The 12,451-nt window shown below is 52.6% G+C and overlaps 1 protein-coding gene across 3 annotated transcripts in view; it reads right to left on the reverse strand.

Moving 5' to 3' along the window:
* The window catches only part of SEMA4A (semaphorin 4A), a 96,751-nt gene that overhangs the window by 56,161 nt on the left and 28,139 nt on the right, over positions 1-12,451 (reverse strand). The window contains exon 1 of one of the 3 annotated variants that reach the window (XM_083166399.1): positions 3,236-3,525. The exons of the other annotated variants lie outside the window; for them this stretch is intronic. The gene's annotated coding sequence lies outside the window, so the exon portion shown is untranslated. Of the gene's footprint in view, positions 1-3,235; positions 3,526-12,451 lie in introns of those variants that run through there. 3 annotated transcript variants of the gene reach the window in all.

Consider the following 12,451-nt stretch of genomic DNA (forward strand, 5'->3'; position numbering starts at 1 on the left):
ACTTCCCACACTGGTACAAACTCCCCCACCCATATACTGCTCCCACTGGTACACACTTCCCCCCCACCTATATACTGCCCACACTGGTACACACTTCCCCACCTATATACTGCACACACTGGTACACACACACCCACCTATATACTGCTCACACTGGCTCTGGTACACGGATTCAGTATTAAATCCCGGCAGTCGGGATCCTGGCGTTCAGAATCCCGATCGCCGAAATCCTGACATGGGGGGACGTGGATTGCCCCCCTTGCGGGCTCGCTGCGCTCGCCACGCAACGGGCCCGGTGCCTCGATACGCTCGGCACACTAGTTTATTTTCCCTCCGGGGGTGTCGTGGACACCCCTGGAGGGAAAAAGTGTCGGGATTTTGGCGATCGGGATTCTGAACGCCGGGATCCCGACCGCCGGGATTTACACTGCATCCCTCGTACACACCCCCAACTATATACTGCTCACACTGGTACACCCCCCCCCCACCTATATACTGCACACACTGGTACACACACACCCACCTATATACTGCTCACACTGGCTCACCCCCCCCTCACCTATATACTGCTCACACTGGTACACAATCCCCCACCCATATACTGCTCACACTGGTACACACACCCCCACCTATATACTGCCCACACTGGTACACATTCCCCCACCTATATACTGCCGACACTGGTACACCCCCCCCCCACCTATATACTGCTCACACTGGTACACACACCCCCACCTATATACTGCCCACACTGGTACACATTCCCCCACCTATATACTGCCCACACCTCCACCTATATACTGCTCACACTGGTACCCCCCCCCCCCCACACACACACACCTATATACTGCTCACACTGGTACACACACCCCCACCTATATACTGCACACACTGGTACACACACCACCACCTATATACTGCTCACACTGGTACACACTTCCCCCCACCTATATACTGCCCACACTAGTACACACTGCCACCTATATAGTACTGTTCACACTGGTACACACTCCCCCACCTATATACTGCCCACACTAGTACACAATCCCCCACCGATATACCGCTCACACTGGTACACACTCCCCCACCTATATACTGTTCACACTGGTACACACTCCCCCACCTATATACTGTTCACACTGGTACACTCCCCAACCTATATACTGCACAAGCTGGTACACACACCGCCACCTATATACCTCTCACACTGGTACACACTCCCCCACCTATATACTGCTCACACTGGTACACACTGCCACCTATATACTGCTCACACCGGTACACCCTTCCCCCAACTATACACTGCTCACACTGGTGTACACACACACACACACACACCCACACCTATATACTGCTCACACTGGTACACACTGCCCCACCTATATACTGCTCACACTGGTACACACTCCCCCACTAATATACTGCCCACACTGGTACACATTCCCCCACCTATATACTGCCCACACTGGTACACACTCCCCCACGAATATACTGCCCACACTGGTACACACTCCCCCACTTATATACTGCTCACACTGGTACACACTCCCCCACCTATATACTGCACACACTGCCACCTATATACCTCTCACACTGGTACACACTGCCACCTATATACTGCTTACACTGGTACACACTGCCACCAATATACTACTCACACTGGTACAAACTGCAACCCATATACCGCTCACAATGGTACACATTGCCACCCATATACTGTTCGCACTGGTGCACACTCCCCCACCTATATACTGCCCACACTGGTACACACTCCCCCACCTATATACTGCACAAACACCGCCACCTATATACTGCTCGCACTGGTACACACTCCCCCACCTATGTACTGCCCACAATGGTACACACTCCCCCACCTATATACTGCACACACTGGTACACACACCACCACCTATATACTGCTAACACTGGTACACACTGCCACCTATATACTGCTCACACTGGTACACCCCCCCACCTATATACTGCTCACACTGGTACACCCCCCCCCCCCCCCACACACACACACCTATATACGGCTCACAGTGGTACACACTCCCCTACCTATGTACTGCCCACACTGGTACACACTCCCCCACCTATATACTGCCCACACTGGTACACACTCCCCCCATCTATGTACTGCCCACACTGGTACACACTCCCCCACCTATATACTGCACACACTGGTACACACACCAACACCTATATACTGCTAACACTGGTACACACTGCCACCTATATACTGCTCACACTGGTACACCCCCCCCCACCTATATACTGCTCACACTGGTACACCCCCCCCCCCCCCACACCTATATACGGCTCACAGTGGTACACACTCCCCTACCTATGTACTGCTCACACTGGTACACACTCCCCCACCTATATACTGCCCACACTGGTACACACTCCCCCACCTATATACTGCCCACACTGGTACACACACCCCCACCTATGTACTGCCCACACTGGTACACACTCCCCCACCTATATACTGCACACACTGGTACACACTCCCCCACCTATATACTTCCCACACTGGTACAAACTCCCCCACCCATATACTGCTCCCACTGGTACACACTTCCCCCCCACCTATATACTGCCCACACTGGTACACACTTCCCCACCTATATACTGCACACACTGGTACACACTCCCCCACCTATATATTGCCCACACTGTTACACACTCCCCCACCTATATACTGATCACACTGGTACACACTGTCACCTATATACTGCTCACACTGGGGCACACTCCCCCACCTATATACTGCACACACTGGCACACACTGCCACCTACATGCCCCTGTGTGTGGTATCAGCAGCAAGGGTACAGGGGAAGCGGGCGAGTATCATCTCCCTGCCAGCAGGGCTGCCCCTGTATGTCTGTCACAGACAGGAGATCCCTCAGTGTCATCAGTAGCCCGGGTGTAATACACAGGGTGCCGGTGATTATATAGAGGGAGAGCATACATTATAGACAGTCGCTAATATATACTAGGAAGGTGGCAGCGGGCGTGCCAGCGGTGACAGAAGGGAAACACACACATATACATATTATATATACACACACACTGCCCGGAGTGTAGAAGGAGCAGCACCCGCCTGCGATGGCAGAGCATAGGGTATCCTGAGCAGATGGCAGTGGTGGCCCCAGTGGGGTGGGGGCAGGATTCCCCCTGTATATCATTAGCCCATGCAGAGGGCACACAGTGGTGGGCAGCACGTACCTGTGGTGAGGCTGGCACTGTCTCCTGCAGGGGCAATGTGGGTGTGCACAGAAGCTGCTATTGTCACCCGGTGAGAGCTATTGGTGATGGGCACATCCTGTGGTTGCCATGACGACCTCACACCATTTCATCTCCAGGGCGGGCGATGGTCCTGTGGCTGCAGCAGCCCCAGATGTTCCCTGGGAGGAGGAGGAGGAGGAGGGAGGGGGGGTCCCAGCTATTGTGTGTGCGAGGGGCTGCAGTATGGTAAACACACGGGTGACAGCTGCCACAGACCCCTCCCCTGTAATACACATATACACACGCCCTCATCTCACACACTACACATATATACGCCCTCACACATCATACGTAATACACCTACATGCACCTACACCCTCATCACACACACATCTCACACGTAATACACACACCCACACACACACACCCCTTCATACATATGCACCTACACACACCCACATCTCACACACCACACATACTGTATATACGCCCTCACACATCATACAGAATACACCTTCATCCTCATCACACACACACACACACACACACACCTTCATACATATGCACCTACACACACCCACATCTCACACACCACACATATATACACCCTCACACATCATACAGAATACACCTTCATCCTCATCACACACACACACACACCACACGTAATACACCCATATATACACACGCTCCACACCTTCATACATATGCACCTACACCCTCATCTCACACACAACACACATTATACATAATACACCCATACACACACACACACACACACACACACACACACACCTACATACATATGCACCTACACCCTTGTTTCTCACACACACTCTACACCCATATATACACACGCCCCACACCCTTATCTCACACAAAACACACATTATACGCAATACATCCATACACACACACACATACATATGCACCTACACCCCGTGTCACACACACACACCACACATCATACGTAATACATCCATACACACACACCAACATACATATGCACCTACACCCCCGTGTCACACACACACACACACACACACACACACACACACCACACACGTAATACAAGCATATATACACCCCCCCCCCACACCTAGCTACATATGCACCTACATCATACATAATACACCTACATACACACACACAAATAAACATCATACATAATACACCTACATACACACACACAAAATGCACCTACCCTCATCTCACACACATCATACATAATACTGTTACACCTACATACATATGCACCTACACCCTCATCAAACAGCGCGCACACACACACACACACACACATAAACCCTCAACATACAGCGCACACACACACACACACACACAATATGGACCTTATTCAGGTCCGTTCGCAGATAGCCTGCGTCCGCACGGGGACCAATGTTTTCTTAGTGCGCATGTGCATTTCTGCGCATACGCCGAGTGCGTGCACTCACAGTAACCATTCTGTCCACCAGGTGCACGCACCCAACATAGCAGGCGGAGAGAGGCGTCGGGCACCGGGCATTTTCATGGTAATGAGGCCGTGACCCGGGTGCGGGGGGCGGCAGCTGACATCGTCCATGGTTTGGATGCTGCTTATACTAGTGCGATTGTGCGCAATAAACGCTAATGAACGCCCAAACAGAGAAACAATTGAATAGCTGTATCGGGTGTATATAGACGGCCAGCAGGGGGCACTCTGAACAATTTCATCGCTCCCCAGTCCCCTACACCTCCTCCTCCCTCCAGTCCCTGATACCGACCCCCTATCTACATCACACCGCGCTGCCTCTGTGCCTACCTCCTCCTAGCCCAGAAGCCTGCATCATTACTGCACCCGCTTTATCCCCTCCTCGCCCTCTACCCTTGGCTATGCCTCCTACTTCATATCCAAAAGAGACTCCCTATGCCAGGACATCACATCCCATATAGCGTGTCACCCACCGAGAGGCCACATCAGCCTCTCCCAATGGGATGCAGATGCCGGCATCCCGACTGCTGTCAGAAGACTGGTGCCACGACTTCCAAAAGTTGAGGATGCAAACTCTGGAATACAGTCAGTATGCCATGTGACACCATCCACTGCGCCAGCAGGCCACGTCACACCAGCAGGCCACGTCACACCAGCAGGCCACAACACACATACAAGCCACATCACACCAGCCACCATGCCATGTCACACCAGCAGGCCACAACACACATACAAGCCACGTCACACCAGCAGGCCACGTCACACCAGCAGGCCACGTCACACCAGCAGGCCACGTCACACCAGCAGGCCACATCACACCAGCAGGCCACATCACACCAGCAGGCCACATCACACCAGCAGGCCACATCACACCAGCAGGCCACAACACACATACAAGCCACGTCACACCAGCAGGCCACGTCACACCAGCAGGCCACGTCACACCAGCAGGCCACGTCACACCAGCAGGCCACATCACACCAGCAGGCCACATCACACCAGCAGGCAACAACACACATACAAGCCACAACACACCAGCAGGCCACATCACACCAGCAGGCCACGTCACACCAGCAGGTCACGTCACACCAGCAGGCCACGTCACACCAGCAGGCCACATCACACCAGCAGGCCACATCACACCAGCAGGCAGTGGCGCACCAGCCAACAGGCCACACCGCATCAACAGGCCACGTCACACCAGCAGGCCACAACACACATACAAGCCAAGACACACCAGCCGCCATGCCACTGTGCACCAGCGACCATGCCAGCAGGCCATGGCGCACCAGCAGGCCACGGTACACACACAACGACACATGAGTCAACAGGCAACGACACACATGCACTGCACCAGCAGGCAATAACACACACACAAGCCACCGCACTAGCAGGCAACAACACATGAGCTACCAGGCAACGACACACACGAGCCACTGCGCCAGCAGGCAACAACACACACACGAGCCACCGTGCCAGCAGGCAATGATACATGAACCACCAGGCAACGACACACACAAGCCACTGCGCCAGCAGGTAACAACACACACATGAACCACCGCGCCAGCAGGCAATGACACACAAACACACACACACGAGCAACTGTGCCAGAAGGCTTTGCCTTTTGACATTTCTCCACAGCGGAGGTGACAGAAACAAGACGAGGCTGCCCACCTTCACACGGAAGACTAGATGGGCCTTATGGTTCTCATCTGCCATCACATTCTGTGTGGTTACACAGATGCATTCCACCCCCAGTTGAGACACATGTGTAATAAGATGTGAGTTCCAGTTCATCTGTCACACTAAACCACAAGAGTGTCACACGCTGTCTGCACAAGCTGCATGCAGAGATGAAGCTACAGATGCGGAGAGATAACGACACACAACAGAAACTGAATTTGCAGATTGTGATTAGCTTGGAAATAAAACTTTCTGTGATCTCCCCTCGGACTTGTGACTCTGTGATATCTGTCTCCTGGCCCCGGCTACATCCATTATGGGGCGTCCCGAGTCCGGAACAACCCATGGTCTGCGCAAGCCAGTTATGCAAGTAATACTCAATCTGCTCTACAGTGCCCTCTTATTATAAGGCTTCTAGAATATATTGTACAGGTTTTTTAGCAGTCAGTTGCAATGCACTGTGTATTGGTTATCACCAGGGCACATGTAACAGTGAGTACGGCTGTACTGGCTATCACTTGGGGAACATGTAATAGTGAGTACGGCTGTATTGTCTATCTACCATTAAACCAACATCATTGGTTTTGGATTATTAATTGAATCAATAATAAAAGCAAAAGATGCAGCAAAGGAAAAAATGTGGCTAAACCTCCCAAAATGCCCCAAGGCCGGAACGCAGTACATTCCGGGTCTTGGGCGCAGTGGGCAACTCTGTTTTTAAATCATTGCTTGCCATAGAAGCCTATAGGCTTCTTCTGCAGTTTTCTGCTGTGAGGGATCTAACCGCATCCCTCCCAGCATCCCCAGCAGAGTGTGCGTTACTCAACGCATGCGCAGATAGGACTCTTGGTCCAAAACCAGCAAATCCTATCATGGCACTTACTACAAAAGCCGTCCTCTGCAACTTTCTTCATGCATACGGTGTATGTAAACTCCGGTATGCATGCGGAGGCTGGCGGCAAGCATTGCAAGATTCCGCTGCATCTTGCCCACAGAATCTTAATGAAAACTAAAATGCATTAAATAAGAAGGGAAAAGAAATTAGATTACTAAGGAGATAAAACAAAAAAAGAAAATGTTAATTTGCTGTTAAATAGTTAATCTCTGTTATTGTGCATGACAGCTGTCTAAAGAACATCACATGAGTCAATATTGTTCACCAAACATAATCAGACTGTCTAGACTACAGGAGCAGTACTTGTTTATATGCCTCTATGAACGTATCTGCACATGCCCAAGTCTGTCACTGTGTTACTGGAGTGTCACAGTACAGTGCTTAGCTTAAGAGACATTGATATCTTATATTGACTGCCGTTTGTCCTTTATCAAATGAATACCGTTATAGTCAACAAAAACTATTCTGGTTTGGAATCAACAGGTGGACTGCCATCCTTACATCTGCTATGCACCTACCAACTTGTAAGCATCTGGCAATAGAAATGTTGGTACTTGTGTGTTATTACAGCACCTGTTACATAGTTAGTATAGTGTCCCAGTCAGAATCAGCGTAGTGTTCACGTGGCCAGTGTAGTCAGCGTCCCTGTCAGTATCAGCGTTGTGTACCGGCAGCCATTGTCGTTATTATAGTCAGCGTCCCTGTCAGTATCAGTGTCATGTTCCCGCACCCATTGTAGTTATTGTAGTCAGCGTCCCTGTCAGTATCAGCGTTGTGTTCCGGCAGCCATTGTAGTTATTATAGTCAGCGTCCCTGTCAGTATCAGCGTTGTGTTCCGGCAGCCATTGTAGTTAGCGTAGTCAGCGTCCCTGTCAGTATCAGCGTTGTGTTCCCGCACCCATTGTAGTTAGCGTAGTCAGCGTCCCTGTCAGTATCAGCGTTGTGTTCCCGCAACCATTGTAGTTAGCGTAGTCAGCGTCCCTGTCAGTATCAGCATTGTGTTCCGGCAGCCATTGTAGTTAGCGTAGTCAGCGTCCCTGTCAGTATCAGCGTTGTGTTCCCGCACCCATTGTAGTTAGCGTAGTCAGCGTCCCTGTCAGTATCAGCGTTGTGTTCCCGCACCCATTGTAGTTAGCGTAGTCAGCGTCCCTGTCAGTATCAGCGTTGTGTTCCGGCACCCATTGTAGTAAGCGTAGTCAGCGTCCCTGTCCGTATCAGCGTTGTGTTCCCGCACCCATTGTAGTTAGCGTAGTCAGCGTCCCTGTCAGTATCAGCGTTGTGTTCCGGAACCCATTGTAGTTAGCGTAGTCAGCGTCCCTGTCAGTATCAGCGTTGTGTTCCGGCAGCCATTGTAGTTAGCGTAGTCAGCGTCCCTGTCAGTATCAGCGTTGTGTTCTGGCAGCCATTGTAGTTAGCGTAGTCAGCGTCCCTGTCAGTATCAGCGTTGTGTTTCCGCAGCCATTGTAGTTAGTGTAGTCAGCGTCCCTGTCAGTATCAGCGTTGTGTTCCTGCACCCATTGTAGTTAGCGTAGTCAGCGTCCCTGTCAGTATCAGCGTTGTGTTCCGGCACCCATTGAAGTTAGCGTAGTCAGCGTCCCTGTCAGTATCAGCGTTGTGTTCCGGCAGCCATTGTAGTTAGCGTAGTCAGCGTCCCTGTCAGTATCAGCGTTGTGTTCTGGCAGCCATTGTAGTTAGCGTAGTCAGCGTCCCTGTCAGTATCAGCGTTGTGTTCCGGCAGCCTTCACTATCCACGTCAGCCCGAAGCATGGCGAGCGTAGCAAGCCCCTCAAGGGGATCTGTTCATACCCCCCAGTATCCACGTTGGCGTGGAGTTGATTTCATTAAGTGTGGTGAGCCGCCGAGTCCGAAGCGTGGCGAGCCCCACGAGGGGACACGGATTACTTGATGTGTATTCTCGTCCGCTCGTCATGCTTTGAGCTCGTTTTACGCATCTGCTCACTGCGCTCGCAACACTTTATAGAATCAGCTCAACACCGACATGGAGATAGTGGGGGTATGAACATGTTGGGAGGATGCGTACCTCTGCACTCACTGCGCTTCGGGCTGGCGTGGATAGTGGGGGTATGCACATGTTGGGAGGATGCGTACCTCTGCACTCACTGCGCTTCGGGCTGGCGTGGATAGTGGGGGTTTTGAAATAAAGGCATTGGCCAGTATTTAACATGGAGCACTGGCAAATGCGTCCTTTATTGTGTTTGAGACGCACTTGCACCCGCACCCCCCCTTTGTGCATAAGACGCACGCACTACCGAACCCCTAACCCCGTCCGTCTCCCTGAAGCAGACACAGGCAGGGTTGCCGTACCCTGCCACAATAATTTCTGAGACGCACTTGTGTATGAGACGCTCGTGTGTCTCAGGCAGATGGAGAGCCTCTCCGCCGGCGCCCGCATGATCGCCACTCTGCCAGCGTCCTGCAGCGCAGGGGATCTGGCGGTTACCGGCGCTGTGAGGGGCACTCACTAAGCTTGCCAGGGATGCCGGGGACAGAGCTGCGGCTCGCGGGGATAGTACGTTGACTATGCTGCCTGGCGGGGACACTACACTGACTATGCAGGGCTGCCGCAGGGACACTACACTGACTACGCCGGGCTGCCTGGCGGGGACACTACACTGACTACGCAGGGCTGCCGCGGGGACACTACACTGACTACGCAGGGCTGCCGCGGGGACACTACACTGACTACGCAGGGCTGCCTGGCGGGGACACTACGCTGACTACGCAGGGCTGCCGCGGGGACACTACACTGACTACGCAGGGCTGCCTGGCGGGGACACTACGCTGACTACGCAGGGCTGCCGCGGGGACACTACACTGACTACGCAGGGCTGCCGCGGGGACACTACACTGACTACGCAGGGCTGCCGCGGGGACACTACACTGACTACGCAGGGCTGCCGCGGGGACACTACACTGACTACGCAGGGCTGCCGCGGGGACACTACACTGACTACGCAGGGCTGCCGCGGGGACACTACACTGACTACGCAGGGCTGCCGCGGGGACAATACACTGACTACGCAGGGCTGCCGCGGGGACAATACACTGACTACGCAGGGCTGCCGCGGGGACACTACACTGTAAACGTATCGTAGGCTGGCGCCATGATAATACACAAGTACCAAAATTTTATAGGGGAGATACAGGGATTGCGACAAACGCTTACATAAATATGGCAGAAGGCAACAAGCAATTGTTTTTCTCTGCAATCAGACAAACATTAATCTGCATATAAAGTGTATTTTTCCGCTTTACTCCAATTGTTAAGGTGCCTAAAGAATCATGGCATCGTACTAGTGACGTGCCAGGGACCCAATAACCTCACAGATGGCGATACCCGCTACTCATCTACGTTACCACACATAAGTGTGTCCACATCTTTCCAGGGCAGCGGAGCTGCGTGAGAACCGTCTGATTCGCCAAGTGCGGACAGTGTTGGAACTTATTAGGAAATCCTTTAAACTCATTCCCCAAATTCCTCCGGGATACTTAGAACCTCAGAAGCTGGGACACTGCCGGATACACAGATCCATAAAGGGCCCGTCCCCCGTGTGGCAGGAATATCCTGAGAGGAAGTTGGGAAATCACAAGGATAAGAGAAGGAAAATGTGGTATAAATAGCAAAGTGGCTGGTTAGAGATATGGACGGGTACAACACAGCCGATGCCGGATATACAGGAACGTGCTGTGCGTATGGGCATTCCGCCAACCGCCCGTACACCCTCACAGAAGCCAGTGGTCATTGGGCCAGATGCACAAAGCTTCAAATGTGATAAAATGGAGAGTAATAACCCACCAACCAATCAGCTCCTACCTGCCATATCACAGGCTGTGTTTGAAAAATGACAGGTAGGAGCTGATTGGTTGGTGGGTTATTACTCACCATTAACAGCTCAACTGCACCCCTAGATCCCAGGAGGGGCAAAATGTCACATTGGCAAGAAGATAATACTGGCAGTTTGTATAAGAGACCTACGAAGGTTATATAGCGCTGGACACATGCACAGAGCCCCCTGCACAGGATATATAGCGCTGGACACATGCACAAAGCCCCCTGCGCAGGATATATAGCGCTGGACACATGCACAGAGCCCCCTGCACAGGATATATAGCGCTGGACACATGCACAAAGCCCCCTGCGCAGGATATATAGCGCTGGACACATGCACAGAGCCCCCTGCACAGGATATATAGCGCTGGACACATGCACAAAGCCCCCTGCGCAGGATATATAGCGCTGGACACATGCACAGAGCCCCCTGCGCAGGATATATAGCGCTGGACACATGCACAAAGCCCCCTGCGCAGGATATATAGCGCTGGACACATGCACAGAGCCCCCTGCGCAGGATATATAGCGCTGGACACATGCACAGAGCCCCCTGCGCAGGATATATAGCGCTGGACACATGCACAGAGCCCCCTGCACAGGATATATAGCGCTGGACACATGCACAGAGCCCCCTGCGCAGGATATATAGCGCTGGACACATGCACAAAGCCCCCTGCGCAGGATATATAGCGCTGGACACATGCACAGAGCCCCCTGCGCAGGATATATAGCGCTGGACACATGCACAGAGCCCCCTGCGCAGGATATATAGCGCTGGACACATGCACAGAGCCCCCTGCACAGGATATATAGCGCTGGACACATGCACAAAGCCCCCTGCGCAGGATATATAGCGCTGGACACATGCACAGAGCCCCCTGCGCAGGATATATAGCGCTGGACACATGCACAAAGCCCCCTGCGCAGGATATATAGCGCTGGACACATGCACAGAGCCCCCTTCGCAGGATATATAGCGCTGGACACATACACAGAGCCCCCTGCGCAGGATATATAGCGCTGGACACATGCACAGAGCCCCCTGCGCAGGATATATAGCGCTGGACACATGCACAGAGCCCCCTGCGCAGGATATATAGCGCTGGACACATGCACAAAGCCCCCTGCGCAGGATATATAGCGCTGGACACATGCACAAAGCCCCCTGCGCAGGATATATAGCGCTGGACACATGCACAGAGCCCCCTGCGCAGGATATATAGCGCTGGACACATGCACAGAGCCCCCTGCGCAGGATATATAGCGCTGGACACATGCACAAAGCCCCCTGCGCAGGATATATAGCGCTGGACA

This window comes from Crinia signifera, chromosome 12 (assembly GCF_055691185.1).
Source record: "Crinia signifera chromosome 12, ASM5569118v1, whole genome shotgun sequence".
In the NCBI taxonomy this organism is placed as follows: domain Eukaryota; kingdom Metazoa; phylum Chordata; class Amphibia; order Anura; family Myobatrachidae; genus Crinia; species Crinia signifera.